The sequence below is a fragment of the Ictidomys tridecemlineatus genome, chromosome 9 (genome assembly GCF_052094955.1).
Source record: "Ictidomys tridecemlineatus isolate mIctTri1 chromosome 9, mIctTri1.hap1, whole genome shotgun sequence".
Taxonomy (NCBI): Eukaryota; Metazoa; Chordata; class Mammalia; order Rodentia; family Sciuridae; genus Ictidomys; species Ictidomys tridecemlineatus.
The window spans coordinates 103,005,317-103,022,255 of NC_135485.1; the positions used below are offsets into that span (position 1 = coordinate 103,005,317).

A 16,939-nucleotide genomic window follows, 5' to 3' on the forward strand; every position below is an offset into this window, starting at 1 on the left:
CATTCAAAAGGTGTTCATCCTTCTGACCTAATCACCCCTCAAAGGCCCCACACCCATCACACTGGGGACTAGTTGGTTTCAATATACAAACTTTGAGGGACACCAGCATCCAGTCTGTAGGAGAGAGTAAGGAATGGTCTGACTCTGCAGGGAGGTATATTCATCCCTGACATTATTTAGGATTGCTGGTTTCTTGTAATGATAAAAAGCAGACTGGCTTCTCCTTGGTTTCGTTACTGTTTCTCAATTCCTACTGTCTATATCTGGAATAAACAATTCCAACCCCATCTTGTATGTGTCTGATAAAAATGGTTCTTATATTTGGAGGAAAATCATTCTAAATCACAATCACTTTTAGAATCCCTTTTACATTTGAGATAATGTGACTTTTTGAAACAAACATTCAAGGTTGTTGATGCTATCTTCCACACATACATTGTATTAAAGCCAGAAAACTTAATTTTCTTCAATACTTGGACTTGAATCCAGAGCTACACAGACACACACGCTTGGCAAGCTCTCTAACACTGAGCTATAGCTCCAGCTCTTTGTATTTTTTGAGATAGGGTCTCACTAAGTTACTTGGGCTGGTCTTGAACATTCCATCCTCCAGGCTCAGCCACCCAAGAAGCAGAGATTACAGGTGTGGGCTACCATGCCTTGTTGTTGAGGACTGTATATTCATAATAAAACACATCTTATCAAAGTGAATTGACATGCCTTCAGATAAGACAGTGTTCATACATTAATCCAAAAATTTTAAGAAAGCTCATGTAGGTATAACTTAAGAAGAGTGCTATGTTTAAATATCTCCTAATTTTTAAGAATTACAGTATGGCATTCTTACCAGAATGTAGATAGATTCAGTGATATTGTGCTCTCTTCTGACAGGTCTTTTATTAAAGCACTTACTTTACCAATTTAAGACACTGTCTTAAAAACTATGTAAACATCTGCTTTTCAGGGTTAATGTGACAGGTGCTGTTTGTGCTGGTGAAGTGAGGCACCATCTGTATGGAAAGGTCATGCTTAATCATCTAGGCACTGATTTTGGCATTGCAAAAGCATGGACTAAAGATGAATCCTCAAACTCATCAGCTATTGTACTTAACATTTGCAAAAGCAGCCACTCACCCCGCAAAATGAAACTGAGTCAGGCTACACACTTTTGGATCTTGCAGGCCTTATCCAAATACTTTTGGTCTTCTTGGTCTAACGTTAGCTGAAAAGAACTGTACTAACCCATAGGTTTCAATAACAAACAGCAAACATTATTTGTCCAATTGATCAGCTGTGATGTTGCTGGGATTCTTAGCCTTCCAGAGGAACCAGGATAGATTCAGCTGTGAAAATGAATCAACCTTGAAATCACCCATGATAATGTGAGAACAGCTTAGCCAAAAACGTTTTGGCCCTCCTGAGGTGGAAGTTAAGAAATGAATGGGAGTAGTAGAACTTTTCCTGGAGAGCATCTCAGAGAGAGCCTACTTCAATCGCCCCCATTTAATGGGTTAGAAAATATGGAGGCACTTGCCTGAGCTTCTACTGCTGGATGGAATGGATCCCACACTTCTGACTTAGCCACTGTTTTTTTCCTTACTGAGTCCTAGGTTGCAAAAATCAGCAAATTTTAGTGCTGTTTTTAAAGCAACAAAATGTTTTCTGAGCTAGAATTAATTTAATGGGAACTTGAACCTCTACTTGGAGCCTGTACAAAACAAACTCCCTACAGGTGAAAACTGTGGCTTACATGTCCTTGTATGACTTTCTTTGAAATTGCACGAAAAAATACATATTTCTTAAAATAACCCTGGAAGCTACAGGAGTAGATATTATAGGAAATATAACTAGTCTCGCTGTCAGGTGGCCTTATTTTATGGGTCAGCCCCACAGTCTGATGATGCTCCAGGTACCGGCTCTCCTCGGCCTCCACCGGTAGGACTCCTGTGGTGAGGATATGCTGCCACTAGGTGGCAGTCACACTGCATTGTGTGGAGGCTCTGGTTGGGCCTGTGTGGAGATTAGACCCTTTGCTCACCATTCCATAGACATACAGCTCTTTATTAAAGTAGCTAATTTTAAATGATATTATCCAATGCCACATTTATAAATGATGCCAAATTAAATTTTCTAAATGATTCAGGTATAATTTATTACCTGTCTCACCAAGTTTCCAATAGCTCAATTCTTAATTCCTCTCTCCTTTCTTTTTTCAAGCTTTGAAGTCGTTACCAAAAGGATTTGAATGAGTAAAAAGTGATTTGAATCTAAAACTTCAATTTTACTCCTTAAAAAATGATTTTTGTTCCTGCAGACTCAATTATGTTCTCATGACTTTTTCCTTAACCTATTTGGTAAATACGAACCTTCACAACATTTCACTTTTCATTTAAAGTAAGGAATGCAGGTGACAATGAAACTTTTTAGTGTAGAATCCAGTCATTTAAGATGACAGGGAACAGTGAAACATCTTGACGGTGTTGGTGCTGAGTATTACAATGAAAACTGGGTATAGCTCCCTATTTAAAGGGGAAACGATTTGGCCACAACAATTTTGAAATAGATTTCATCACTGTTTCTTGCTGGCCCATGCATCTGAGGTTTTTGAGGTTTTTCTGTTAATCCTGTAAGTAAGGGATCTTTGGCATTTAAAATATTTTAGTACTTAAAGTGAAATTTCCCTTACCATGTATTTTTTTTTATATGTGGTGTGGTGTGTCTCTCTCTCTCTCTCTGTGTGTGTGTGTGTGTGTGTGTGTGTGTGTTACAAGGTGATTTTTTTTTTCCCCCAGAAGTTCAGGTAGGAGGTAGAAATCAGGACGAAGGACAGAATTATGAGGAAGTAGAGGATATTTTCAGAAAAAAAGAATTGCAGAGGGATCAGGGAAACTAAAAAAGGGGGCAAATAGATGGCACAGTAGGTGACTGAGAAAGTAATGAACTAGAAAAAAAAAAAAAAAAAGATCCTGAGAGGAATTTGAAGATCTGGAGGTTGTGGAGGAGCAGAGGAGCTGGGAATGAGTGGGGGAAACGTGGAGTTAGCACAGTGAAGACCAAAGCCCCTCCCAGAGTGGTCTGCAGACCACCAGCTTCAAACCAGCACGGGGTTCTCTGCAATCTGCATCTTTGACAGACTCCCCAGATGGATCTTACGCCCTCTAGAGGCTGAGGACCTTTAGAAGAGGCATTGGAAGAATCTGAAGATGAAAATGGTTTCCTGACAGATTTACAGGCTGCTGGGGAAATGATTTGTGTTTTAAGCCCGTGACAGGGAAATTCAGCACCACAGGACCTGACCAGCTATAGGTATTTGTACCAGTCAACACTCCTGCACTAAGGAAGGCTCACAAAAGAACAAATAAAAGACAATTCGTAAGCTTAAAGGGAAACATTTTATTATATGTAAATTATACCTCAATAAAGTTTGTTATTCAATGTTAAAAAAAAAGGCGAGGGTCTCACTCATTCCTTGGGCCATCTGTGTGTGGCTAAGGAGAACAAGAGAACTTCCAGAAATGAAAGGCCAGAGCATTTTTGCTCTTGGATGGCAGCAACTGAATAGCCTCCTGCTCTCTTGCCTCAGTGTCTCTTGGCCACAGCTCAGTGGAGACTCAGCTGTGTTGGCTCAGGACTTGGTGGCTCCCTTTGGCAATCCTGCCCTCCTCTCAGTGGCCTTCTTAGGTACTTGGTTACTTGTTAGCATGAATGGTCTTGGGCCCCACAGGTCCCACAGGAGGGGTCCTGAACATCATTCAGACTTTGAGTTCAAACACACAGACACTCTGACAGGGGAAGTGGGAAAGGCATGGGAGCCCAGTTTCAGGGAGTGAGAGAGAGGATTTCCCAGCAGGAAGCAAGTTCCCACCGGGGAACTTTAGGGGTAGGCAGATAGCAGTGGCGGTTGCTGACCCTCACTCAACCTAATCTTGCTTACTCTCCAGCAAGACTGTGTGGCCTGGAAGGAAAGTGCACAATTATGTTCAGTTGTGTTATTTCTTCCTCAGTGACCAAGCCCTTTCAGCCTTCTGAGGTCATCTTTTCCTCTAATAGAAAACTTATTTTCAATAGAAAAATAATAATTCCAGGTTCCTCTGTCCCACATGCTGTGGCAAGTCTAATGATGTGACAAGTCCAGTGATGTGGCAATGCAGTGGAATTTCCGCGAATCCTGGGGGCTTACACTCTCCGGGTCATTGTTCCCCCAACTTCTTGTCTCTGCTGAAATCTAGGTCAGCAGCCAGCCAATGGCTGTCTGGGGTGGTTCTTCTCTCCCCACACCAGCTGACCTCAGGCCACAGGGTTTTTCTAAACTTAGCTCTCTTGCCAAAGAATTGTTCACAGCAGACTTTACCAAAGGTTTGCTCAGGGAAATGGAGGGAAGCTCACACTGTAGCAGAGCTCAGGAAACCCTAAACATTGAATTATAGACTAAACTGAGCAGAGTTTCTTCTTTAGTGCCTCCAAGGCATGGTGCTGGGTGATCAACTTTGCCCTCCGGCCACTACTTTCCACCATCTGTGGGTTCCCTTTCCTCTCATCTCTTACACTCCTAGCCCCCTCTCCAGCATGGAGGTGGCTATTTGAAGGCAAATGCTCTCACCTGGAACTGACCATTAAGCAGATGCAAAAACCTGCATCTGACAGTAGACTAGAGTGCACTGCCCTGGGTCTTGGAGGCATGCCAAGGGTCCCCTTCCTCTGTGGGTGGTTGGAGACAGGGTCTGCAGCAGCATTAAAATTAAACATTTTAATGCAACAGCATTAAACATTCAGAGATGTGAGGCAGAGGCTGCACTAAGAACAGAGCAAAGCTGCAGACAGAGGCCAGAGTGTATGAGAGACCCCTCTTCCTCCCCTAGGGATTTTTAGACAGACCCAAGCATAGAGACCTGGCCATTAACAGCTGGAGCCAGCATGCAGTACAAACAAACTGGTGCAGTGGCCTCCCCTCTCCCCGCTCCCCGCCCCCACACACAAATTAAACTGGATGTTTAATGCATGTGTTGGAATGGAAGGAAGGCAAGATCATTATCATTTTATAATATACATTACAGGGTATGTAAAAGGTTTCATTTTTCAGAGAAATTTCTCCTATTTCCTTCTTTTCTATCTTCCTGAGAGCAATGAACAGTCGTTACTTACTTTCACAGGTAAAACTGCTCCATTGTGTCAAACAGTAATTTTATCTTTGTTTCACATCATTGTCATCTATACTATTTTACAGTAAAACTGACTCCACTCAAATTAGAAGGATCTGTAGAATTAGAGTAAAAAGTAGTCAAATTCATGTGAATGAACGCTGGAGGCTCAAGGTTTTAAGAACTGCGTGTTTGCCGGCACAAGCCTATGTATTCATATTATTAAAAGAGCGGCCATGAGGGCTGGGGTTGTGGCTCAGTGGTAGAGTGCTTGCCTAGCATGTGTGAGGCACTGGATTCGATTCTCAGCACCACATACAAATAAATTAAAATCAAGGTCCATCAACAACTAAAAAATATATTTAAAAGAAAAGAGCAGCGATAGGAAGGCAAGCTACTGTAATGGAAACAGATCTCAGGAAAGAGGTCATCAAATATCATCAAGTACATTTGAAATACAAATACCATGTATTTCTCAATAAGTATCAGGTAAATAAACTATCTATTTGGAATCCTAGTGTCAGAGTAAAAGGTCAGAGACAATTACAGAAAAAAATGCTTCATATTATCAGATCCATTTTTAATGCAGTTGAGATCCTTTGGGAAAACTGTATTAGTCTTTCTTTTTATGGTGGATTCCTGTTGGTCCTTTGGTTGGCAATCCATTTCTGTTGGCACTCTTACTTTGTTTCTATTGCTGGATTCTTTTATAGCTTTTCTAGACCATATATGACTAACAAAAGGAGAAATCACAGGGTATATGTGTGGCTCCAGGAATTTCTTGTAGATCCAGAGCAGAATTGGAATGAAGGAATGCACACCATTGTCCCAGGCTTGAGCTCCTAAGCCACAACCAGGAAGCCCCAAAGGCAAAGTCTGCCATTTGTTGTGGGGGAGGAATGAGCTGCTGTCCAGCCTGGTACAGTAACTTTCCTAGGACTGAGAAGCTCAGAGACCCTGGGGAATATTCAACTAACTCTACTAAGGGATAGAATGAGGTACAGCATCTTGAGTATCCACACCTTTCTCTCAACATCCAGAAAAGATACACTGTCTTCTCAACATGGCAAACCAACAATAAGTGAAGTTATTCTAAGCTGTGGTCAGAGCTTCTTAAACTTCACTGTGCATGTACTTTATGGAGGGGTGTTGGCAGAATGGATCCCGACTGTAGATCTGAGGTGGAGCCTGAGGTTTTTATTTATGCCCAGCCCACAGGTGATGCAGACGTCACTGGGAGTACAGACCTCACTTTGAGAAGTAAGCCTGTAAGCCACTTTGCCCCTTCCATATGCAAACCATAACAAAAAATAGGCCCTGGGAAAAAAGACAACTCTTAACCCAAACATTAGGTAATTTTAGTGGATTGTAGGCTCTATGGTGAAGAGAAGGGGCTGTGGGAAAAGAGAGGAGTAGCCATCCTAAGGATCCTCCATGGATACATTTGATGGGAACATCTATTTTATCCTCACTGGGTTAGTCCAATAATAAGATGAACAACTCCACTCCCTACTCCAAGCTCTTTGTTCTGAGAGGCCTGACTGTTCACTTTCTCCTCAGTGCAGTCTTCTAACTAGTCAGTGACTCTCCATTTATTAAGTGGCGTACTATGGCATTAGAAGAGATTTTTAGATTCCAACCTTGACCTTTTAATTATAGAATGCAGAAGGGCTTGGAACATTTTCAGAGAAGGAGATAAGGAGACTATTTGGGAGACTCTGGTGCTCCTAACTAGCTTAGAGAGGCAGCAGCTATGTTTTCATGAGTGCACTCACCTTCCATTATCAGATCTGGTCCTAAGCACCTGACAAAACCTCACAATGCATCCAGCAAACCTTTGTCTCAGGGTTATTTGTTGTGGCATTAGTGACAGCAGCTGCACCTAGCCCCGAAGTAACATGCATATTTAATCCCTGCCAGCATGAGGGGGCCACCCATCTAGCTCTTCTTTTATACAGCCCTTTGCAGAGTAGCTTTCAAAGAGTTATAATTAGACTTTTAAAAGCACATAAACAAAATTCAAGCTACTCAACCCTGCCTGCCCAGCTTCAGAAGAAAAACATTAAAAAAAAAAAAAAAAAGAGTTTGTAGGAAGAAAATACAAAGGAGCAGACTTGGATTAAAACAAACAAACAAACAAAAAACCAGTTTTTAAAAATGGGGCAAGGCAGTTTCAAGTGGAAAGAAGAAACTTTTTTTTTTTTTTTAATTGGGGATTATGCTTAAACATAGGAATTTAGCTGGAGAGTGGGACCAAAGCCCAGGGAACTCCCTGCGTCTGCCCTGCCTTCTTTGACCTTCTTTAACTAATGACTGGAAAGGCTCATTTGAGGGCTTTGATGGTCTGGGAAACTCAGCATGTAGGTTATGCCTTTAGAGAAATCTCTTAGCAGTAGAAGGTTCCACACATGTAATCCAACAGACCTGAATGAACACTGGACAGCCATGAGATTTGGGATGCAGGCAAAAGAGTGCAGAACACACCAATCTCAAACATCCTTATCTTGGACACTGATTGTTTTGAGTTAAAGATATTTGAAAGGTGTCAGATGCCAGAAGGGCACACTGACTGCCTTAGGAAACATTCTTAACACCAGAGACAGGGGAGCTGAGGCCAAAAGAAATCTCTACAAACAAACTTTGTTTAACTAACCTTTATCTGTCTAGTCACTTTTCCAAAATTAACCTCCCTGGCCCAGGTTCCCTTGTCTAGGCACCGTTCATGGTTTGCTACTCTTTACCAAACCTAGTGTGAAAGCCTTTGGCTCTCACTGCTTCTTTGGGTCTTCATTTTTCTTAAGAGTCCTCCATATACATGTAAAAAAAAATTATCAAAATATTTTTGCTTTTCTCCTATTAATGTTTTCTGTTGGTCTCTGCCTGAAACACTAAGCAGCTGGAGTTTTAACTCTCCTACACAGTTAATGAGAGAGGTGCACATATGGCTTTTGCTTGGGGGGAAAGGAGAACGCACAGGAGAATACTGCAGGCCACTAATAACACTTAACAGAGCCAGTTCATCAGAGCCAGGCTCCAGCTGGCCTGCCACTGTCATCCACTCACCTACTGGTGCAGAAGAAAATGCATTTGACTTTAAATTGTAAGTTAAATTAAAAAAAAAACCCAAACCAATTAAGAAGACTTGTTGCTCTATATTTTTGGTAGTCATAAATATTTTCTATGAGTTATACTGTGGGATCCCTGCCATTGATAAAACTAACACTACCCTCTACCTACTAACCCATACCTAATACCCTGTACCTAATGCTATACACCAAATTATGCTTTATGAACTTTTTTTTTTTTTTGGTACTAGAGATTGATCCCAAGGGTGATTAACTCCTAAGCAACATCCCCTGTCCTTTTTTAATGTTTTATTTTGAAACACGGTCTTGCTAAGTCATTTGGGGCCTCACTGAATTGCTGAGGCTGGCTTTGAACTTGCAATCCTCCTGCCTCAGCCTCCTGGGTTCCTAAGATTATAGGCATGCACCACCACATCCAGCATGAAAGTATTTTAGATGCAGTAAAATGTATTTCTATTACCTAAATTGCTTGAGATGATTATTTAGAGGTTTCCTAAAACTATACTCAGTAGAGATCATATGTCAAGTCCTTTGTTAATCAATCACTTGAACTATTCCCTCTGCTGATCATCCCAGCCTCTGAAGAAGGAGGGGCCGGTGTTATTATTTTTGAGATGAAAACTAATGACATGAGGTTTGCATATGGAAATGGCAGTCAGCAGTGAAACCCTGACTCATACTCGGGTCTGACTTCATAGCCCTTCCTCATACCCATCTGCTCTACCATTCCTGAGTCACCCAAGGAGTTGGGGGTTCCCTTTGGAGTGGGGAAGGGACTTCACTGTCTACATGCTAGACTCACTTCCCTGCATGGAACAGGTACCTCCAGGCTCCAGATAGACAACTCTGAATATGAGGCAGACACAAAAGCCCCCACCTGACCTGGGAGGAACTGGAGTCACAGAATGGAAAATACATTTCTTAGGGTTTTACAAAACTATACTGTATGGGACAAATCACATACATGTCTGCAAGAAATTTTTTAAAAAGAGGAAAGAAAATCAATTTACCAAATGACTTCCCAGCAATTCACAGAATGTACCTCCAATTATCCAAAAACAACTACCTCTGTTCCCTCTGACTCACCATTACCTCTTTTTACCTTGAATTTTAAAATGACAATACCATCAACACAGTAGATAGGTTCAGAAATGGTTTATTTTTGGAAGAATGTTCAAAGAACTGTGTGACCCACCTGTGGCAATTCAGCATCCTAGAGTGTTCTGCGTGAGCCGGTGGAGCAGGCATCCAGAGCACTGGCTGTCTTCCAGATTAGGCTGCTATATTTAGGCTGACCAAAAGTTCTCCCCTGCAACTGAGCCCGAGGCTGCATTTTGGTTTCCTGACTTTGCATGAGGAGTGACCTGTTTCCTAGGGGGCCCTACCTTCTGAACCTGGCTCTGCCATTGCTCTGTAAGGGATTTTCACAGGGCAGGTCATTCAATCTCCAGGGCTCAGCCTGACCATCTATAGAATGGAATGGTTCATGGACTCCTGCCATGAAGAATAGTTAATTACTGGAAATGACTCTGGAAATCTGAAATACTGTGTGTCACCAGTGTCTTCCCTCAGGAAGATGGGAAGCAACATGTGCAGATGGTATTTTTTTTTCACTGAGTATGTGACCCAGAGGAGCTGTGAGATTTAGACAAGTTTTAGCTGGAGAGGCCGAGAGTCAGAAATGAGCCAGCTGAGAGAGGCCCAGGGCAGAGGAAATTTAACTTGAGATGGTGCCCAACGCTCAGAGAAGGGTCTGTACTTTGCCTTCCTCTTTAGTGCCCCCTTGACCTTGTGTCATGGGAATCTGCATGTTAGAAAGCCATTGCCTAAAATCATTCCCATGAGCGGCAAGAAGGCAAATCCCTCATTTTTACAAAGAATGCAGTGGTTCACTCATTTTTTGAAAGTTTGCATGTTGAAGGTTTGTTTTTAGAACCAAACACGTTGGTGAAACTCAGTCTTGTTAAAGCATCCTCTTTGTTCCACATTTATGCATTTGTTTTGTAAGAAAAACAGCCACATAAAACAAAGCAAGAAAAAAAAAACCCACAGTATCTTTGTGGAAACTACCTAAAAATCAAAGAAAGAAGTAGTGAATTTCCTAAGTGCCTTTTTTTTTTTCTTTCAGATGATTTTCTAATCTTCCCCAAACTGTAAGATGATGAACTAATGCAGGAATCAAGAACTCTCTTTGGTTAAAGCTGGCAGATTTATGCAGGTTGCCTAATATAAGTGGAGGCATATATCTTATACATCCACAAAAGGAACCCTAGGCTATGAATATTCTTTCTGTGTTATAGGTTATCATAAAGTTTCAGTTGGTTCAATACACTTTCAAAGTATAACTACAAATGAACTTATGAAAGTTCCAGATCTGGATATCAAGTATGCTTTGCATTTTTGTCTCATTCATTCAAGAATATTTTACAAATGTTTTTTAAATGCAGTAAAAGAAAATACTGTCACCTAATTTGTTTGAGATGATAATCTGGATGCTGGGCTTTTAAGATCACTTAAAAGTATTGATTCTAATGATTCAAGTCCTTTACACATTTTCAATCAATGAATAACAAATATTCTGGAAGCACGAGGGAGTTAGCTTTACTTTAGAGAAATCTGGAACTCTTCTGCACATTTTTCCCTGAACCGTTCACTTTCAGTTACTGTTGGACTGTATGGTCAGAGGGTTGGTGGGCCCTTCTCTCCCCGGGGCAAGTCATGTGGGCTGCAGGATACAGAAGTGTGCTTCTGGGTTGCCACCTCTTTAGAGCTCCCCAAGGTCATAAGTGACACTCCCCCTTACTGAGAATCTTTAGGGAAAAGGATATTCTATGATTGAGTAGAAGTAAATACAACTTGTTGTTTTACACCAAAGGCAATTGCGAAAGTAAATAAGGTCCACTGTGGCTGAAATTCACATAAAGGAACCCCATCCTGTGCCACCAGGTCAAAGGCTTGGTCCCCCCCTTAACAAGGCCAAAGATTGAGGCCTTCATGGAACTATTACAAGATCTCACGTAACATTTGCCTCAACACTCTGCTGAAGTTTTTCAGAAAATATCTTTTTTTCCCATAAAGTTTGAATGCTGAGCACATCTTCCATCTTTCTGCCTCCAATTTGGAAGATTCTCCAGAACCAGAACCATCTTTAAGTTTCCCCAAAGGTTAACTTTCCAAACAAATAAATGACCCCAACCATACAAAATACCACTAAATGTTCATGAATGTCTGACAGCACAGGCACCACTGTGTCAAATGCTGTGTGAGAACATGGCAGGAGCATGTCCAGTCACTGCTGGGTGATCTCCTCAGCCCAACTGTGGCCCGCAGGCAGCTCAGTTCCGATATCTTCCTCTGTGAACTGTTTTCCTTGCTGTTTCTTCTCCTTCATTGGGAATTATCTTCATCCCCCAATGGCTGGATTTGAAATCAAATTCTAGTCTCAGTCTATGGCGAGCTAATTCTGGTCGGGGCAGATCTAGATCCATAGGCGCCAGTTTCTCTGTGGATGTGCTGTGGTCCTGTCCATGAGGTGGAAGGTTCGTGAAAAGTACTGGGGAGGATGGCATGCAACCACCTCCCACTGGAAACTTCCAAGCCATTCTCTGCTACTTTCTGCACCATGGCCCAGTCACCAAATCTGCCTCTTTCTAGCCATGCTCACAGCTTCTTGACCAGGTCAGGCCTTCATCTTCTCATTTCAAGAATATGGTGATTTCTTGTCTTAACTGGCCTTAAAAAAAATAATCTCCAGTTCATCATTTATATTGCGGTAGCACAAGACTGCTTGTATATGAACATGCTCTCTATCCTGGTCAATTATGTCTCCTTAATCTGACTTCTAAATTCCTCCTCATCTACCTTCAACCCACATTTTTTTTTTCGGTATTGGGGATTGAACTCAGGGACCCTCAACCACTGAGCTGCGTTCCCAGTCCTATTTTATATTTTTTATTTAGAGACAGGGTCTCACTGAGTTGCTTAGCACTTCACATTTGCAAGGGCTGGCTTTGAACTCCCGATTTTCCTGCCTCAGCCTCCAGAGCCTCTGGGATTACAGGCGTGCGCCACTGGGCCTGGCTTTTAATAACATATTTTGCATGGTATCCTCTCTAGGCACACTGGTCTCTCATCATTTTCCAAATACATCATGCCTGTGTGTATTCTTGTGCCTTCAATTATTTACAGTCTTCTTTTATCTTGGCGTATTGCTTTTCCCAGTCCACCCAGAAGAATTTTGTCTGTTCTTCAAAATATAAGACAAAAATACCTCTAAGGAGTCATCCCAGAAAACTTCTCTCGAAATTAATCGCTTAGCATCTGCCTTGCTTTACCAAATTCTGTGCCTCTCACAGGGCCTCAGTTGCTCTCTGTCCCATTTAGCCTGCATCTCTTGTATTTAGCTTCTTTAGAGATTTGCAGTCTTTGAGGGCATAACTTGCCTTATTCATTCTTGTACTTCATTTCCTCCCTCAAACATTTGGCAGAGACACGCATAGAGGAAATGCTCACTGAACATTTTTTTTTTTTTTTTGGCAAACAGACAAGGTAATAGCAAATAAAATATAAGTTGCATTTTGGCTTAATTTACTTAGAATTAAGTGGTAGCTCAGAGAGACCCAGGAATGTGCCAGAAGTTACAAGAACCTGGGGCTAATGGTCTGGACTCACCTCCTCTGGGTTCTAAGCTCAACAGTGTTATACTATTACAGCTTCATGATCCTTTCGGGATAAAATGTCAGGCTTAGATGTAGCCATTGACTATGACAGTTAACTAAGTACAGGTGTCCTCAAAAGCCATCTGTAAGGAGGACGATCTTGGGCCTGCTGCATGCTTACTAATCCCGAGGGTTGTGGAGGAGTACAGTGTCGTTTTAATTCGGTTTGACTAGCAGCAGCTTTGTTTAGACACCTGCTCTTCTTCAGTAACTGAAGGTAACTGATATCTGTGTGCTCCTACGTGCCCAGACAGGATTCCAGTTCCAAAGAGTCAACTAAAATTATCTTTCTTGAGGGATCTATTTGAATCTGACATTTGCTCATTTATTTTCTTCAAAATGTGGTGGAGAGACCCACAGGCTGCTCATTACTATTCTGGGGAGAGATTTCCACATATTCTTTTAACAATCCACACGTTTCAGGCTTGGGAGTTCTCAGAACCCCATGTGGTTTGGAGGAAGGGAGGAAATGGCTGGAGGCTGGAGATGGACATCCTCCATATGGAGGTCCTCAGGAGAGACCTCCATCTGAGAAATGTCCTTGTGTGGCCTGTGCTGCTGTTCTTGACTGTAGCGTGCTCCTTCCTACCCTGGCCATCCTCGGCTCACTTACCCTTCAGTTTAATCTAAGACACCATCCTTGTGTTTTTCTGCTCCTCCTCCTCCTTTTTCCTTCTTTCCTTCCTTTCTTGCTTTCTTTCTTCGTACTGGGGGTGGATCCCAAGGCACTTTACCACTGAGCCACATCCTCAGCCCGTTTTATTTTTTTATTTTTATTTTGAGACAGGATCTTGCTAAATTGCCAAAGGTCTCCCTAAGTTTCTGAGGCTGGCTTCAAACATGCAATCCTCCTGCCTCAGCCTCCTAAATCGTTGGGATTCTAGGTAGGTACCACTGAGCCCGACTATGGTCTTTGTTTCTTGAGCCTTCCTGGATTGATGCAGACCACATCGTCTCCCTTCTTACTAAAACTGCTTCTGCACTTCTTATCAGTACCAGGCAATTTGCATTTCTTGGCCTCTCACTGTTTTGAAGATGTTAATTTGACCTTCTTGGCCAGAAAGCAAGTCTTTTTAGGGCTGTTATTATCTTCCCTTTTTGCCTCCCACTGTGGCCTCTCTTGGTAAATACTCTGGGGCTGATTGGAAGCCACAGAAATTAAGTTCCATATAATGTAATTGAAGCTTAAGCCACTGGAGCCGTCTCTCGTTGCCCCTGATTCCCCAAACTCCTTCAGAATCTAAAACGCAGACTGAATTGTTGCTTTAAAGGGCATTTCTTTTAAGACTGAAATATTATGGAATCTCATGTGAATGTCAGCTTTGATTGCATTTAGGGGGCTCTCAGCCCAGAATGAGTAATATATATTTTTTAATATTTATTTTTTTAGTTGTAGTTGAACACAACACCTTTATTTATTTATTTTTGTGTGGTGCTGAGGATCAAACCCAGGGCCTTACACATGCTAGGAGAGCGCTCTACCGCTGAGCCACAGCCCCAGCCCAGAATGAGTAATATTTATAGGGTCTCAATAGAAGAAATTTTAATTCTGTTAGTCACATGGAGAGGAAGGCAGCAACCAGAAAAATCCTTCAAAAAGGACAGGGTTAGGAGTTGTAGCTGGGGCTGTAGCTGGGGCTAGAGCTGGGGCTGGGGCTGCGGCTGGGGCTGGAATTGCACGGTGCAGGGCAGTGCCTGATGGACGCCCCGCCTCTGTGGGGGTGCCCCAGCTGGTGTGGGCTTTCTACAGAACTAGTCCAGGCTACTATGGCTGTACCACTAACATCAGCTAAAACTCTGGCCCTTCAGGATACACAGGAACAAGAGAAGATTGTGATTTTGAAGCCAAAAGAAGAGGAACAGTCTTGGGGATATGAGATCGGGCTCCCTGGGATCCACTCTAGCAGCCAAGAGATCTTCCATCAGCGCTTTAGGCAGCTCTGCTACCAGGAGACCCCTGGCCCAAGGGAGGCCCTGAGCCGACTATGGGTACTCTGTTGTGAAGGGCGAAGACCAGAGAGACACACCAAGGAGCAGATCCTGGACTTACTGGTGCTGGAGCAATTCCTGACCATCCTGCCTGAGGAACACTGGTCCTGGGTGGGGGAACATCACCCAAAGAATGAAGAGGAGGCTGTGACTGTGCTGGAAGATTTAGAGAAAGGACTTGAACCAGGACCACAGGTGTCCAGGCCCTACAGATGGACCTGCACGGGAAGAGCCGTGGGAGAAGAAGGCATCTCTGGGACCAGCCCAGGAGGAACCAAACATCCAGCTCTAACCTAAGGAGACCCAGCTCAAGTGTGAATCTCAGGAGACCCAGCCTTTGCCAGAGAGTGAACAGGTATTTTTTACATTTCCCATCAGTTGTTGCAGAAGATGGCCCAGAATCCAAGGATCACTGCCACAAAAGGATCACTGCCACAGCTGCCCGTTACCAAAGTGAAATCACAAGTGTTCTCAGAAAAACTCACTGCTGACACTTCTCCATTTGAAGCTACCTCTGAAGCTGAGGGCACCTTAGAACAGCAGCAAAGAAATTCCAAAGCAAAGAGACGGAAGTGGTCCCCTGCTCAAGGGAAAAGTTTCAGACAGATGGTTGTCACAAATAAGAAAACCCCCACAGGGAAGAAAGACCATGATGTAGTGAATGTGGGAAAGCCTTCATTTATAACTCACATCTTGTAATCCACCAGAGAATCCATTCTGGAAAGAAACCCTATAAGTGTCGTGACTGTGGGAAAACTTTCAATCAGAGCTCAAACCTCATTCAGCATCAGAGAATTCATACTGGAGAGAAACTCTATGAATGTAGTCAATGTGGAAAGGCCTTCAGATGGGGTACTCATCTTGTTCAACATCAGAGGATTCATTCAGGAGAGAAGCCCTGTGAGTGCAATGAGTGTGGGAAGGCCTTCAGTTAAAGCTCATATCTTAGTCAGCACTTGAGAATTCACAGTGGAGAGAAACCTTTTATATGTAAAGGATGTGGGAAACAGATGGAGTTCAGAGCTGATTAGACATCAGAGAGTTCATGCTAGCAAAGAGCCTTCTCAGTGTATTGAAGATGATAAAGTCTCCAGACAGACTTGTACTTTTGTCTAAGCTACTTAAGACTAGATCTCATAAAAGTTATAAGTATCTTAAGGTTTTTCCTGTGTCTTTCTTGATTTAGGAAAAACTGTCAATGTAGCGTCAACTGAAGATTTTATTAATTCATGTCCTTTGATTAAAATTAATATATCCATAGGATGCCTTTGGCTACAAGTATTTAGCCCAATTGTGCTGCTGCTACTTTTTGGCAGACCTTGAACAAGACTCTTAGCTGCCCACCAATAAAATAAGGATAATAATGCCTACTTCAGTAGAGTTCTAATGCTAACACTGCATAACTGCTCAGGCAGTGACAGTTATTGATATTTTTTCGTGACTAGATCTTTGTCCTGGAACACTAGTCTACTTCCTTGAAGAGGGTCACATCTGCAAATGTCCAAGCAGGAGACAGAATCCGCAGTAGTAATTTGAAAAGGGAAAGTTTAATATAAAGAATTAACTAATAAAAGGGTATGATCTACTAAAGGATATAGAATAGTAGACTGAGGAACAGCTACTACCTCTAAGGCCAAGGGAAGCAAACTTAGAAGCTCCCCTTCCAGCCTCACAAGACTGAATTCAGACCTCATTGGACAGGGTGTGCTAATCCAGAGACATACTAAAGCCAGTCTGTACAGGCTTGCTAGAGCCAATTTTGCATTATCACTGCCTAAATCTGCCCTGAAGTTAGCTGTGATGGGAATATTCACACCATGAAAATCAGCAAATGCAATCATCAAGAATTTTTTGGTGTGCGATTGGTTAAATATTTACCAACACAGCACTGGCTATGGCCCACTGGATGAATGGTTGACATTCACTGAGATGCAGCAGTCCAAGACTGATGAGCAGGAAGCCACTAGATGAGGTATCAGTAACATTCACCAAAGGGTGCGTGCCACTG

At 42.5% G+C, this 16,939-nt stretch overlaps 2 pseudogenes; one reads left to right on the forward strand and one right to left on the reverse strand.

Moving 5' to 3' along the window:
• Positions 1 to 5,751: 5,751 nt before the first annotated feature.
• LOC106144903 (UPF0729 protein C18orf32 pseudogene) lies at positions 5,752 to 5,962 on the reverse strand (annotated as a pseudogene).
• An 8,685-nt stretch (positions 5,963 to 14,647) lies between these two features.
• LOC101968331 (zinc finger protein 232 pseudogene) lies at positions 14,648 to 16,131 on the forward strand (annotated as a pseudogene).
• Positions 16,132 to 16,939: the final 808 nt, after the last annotated feature.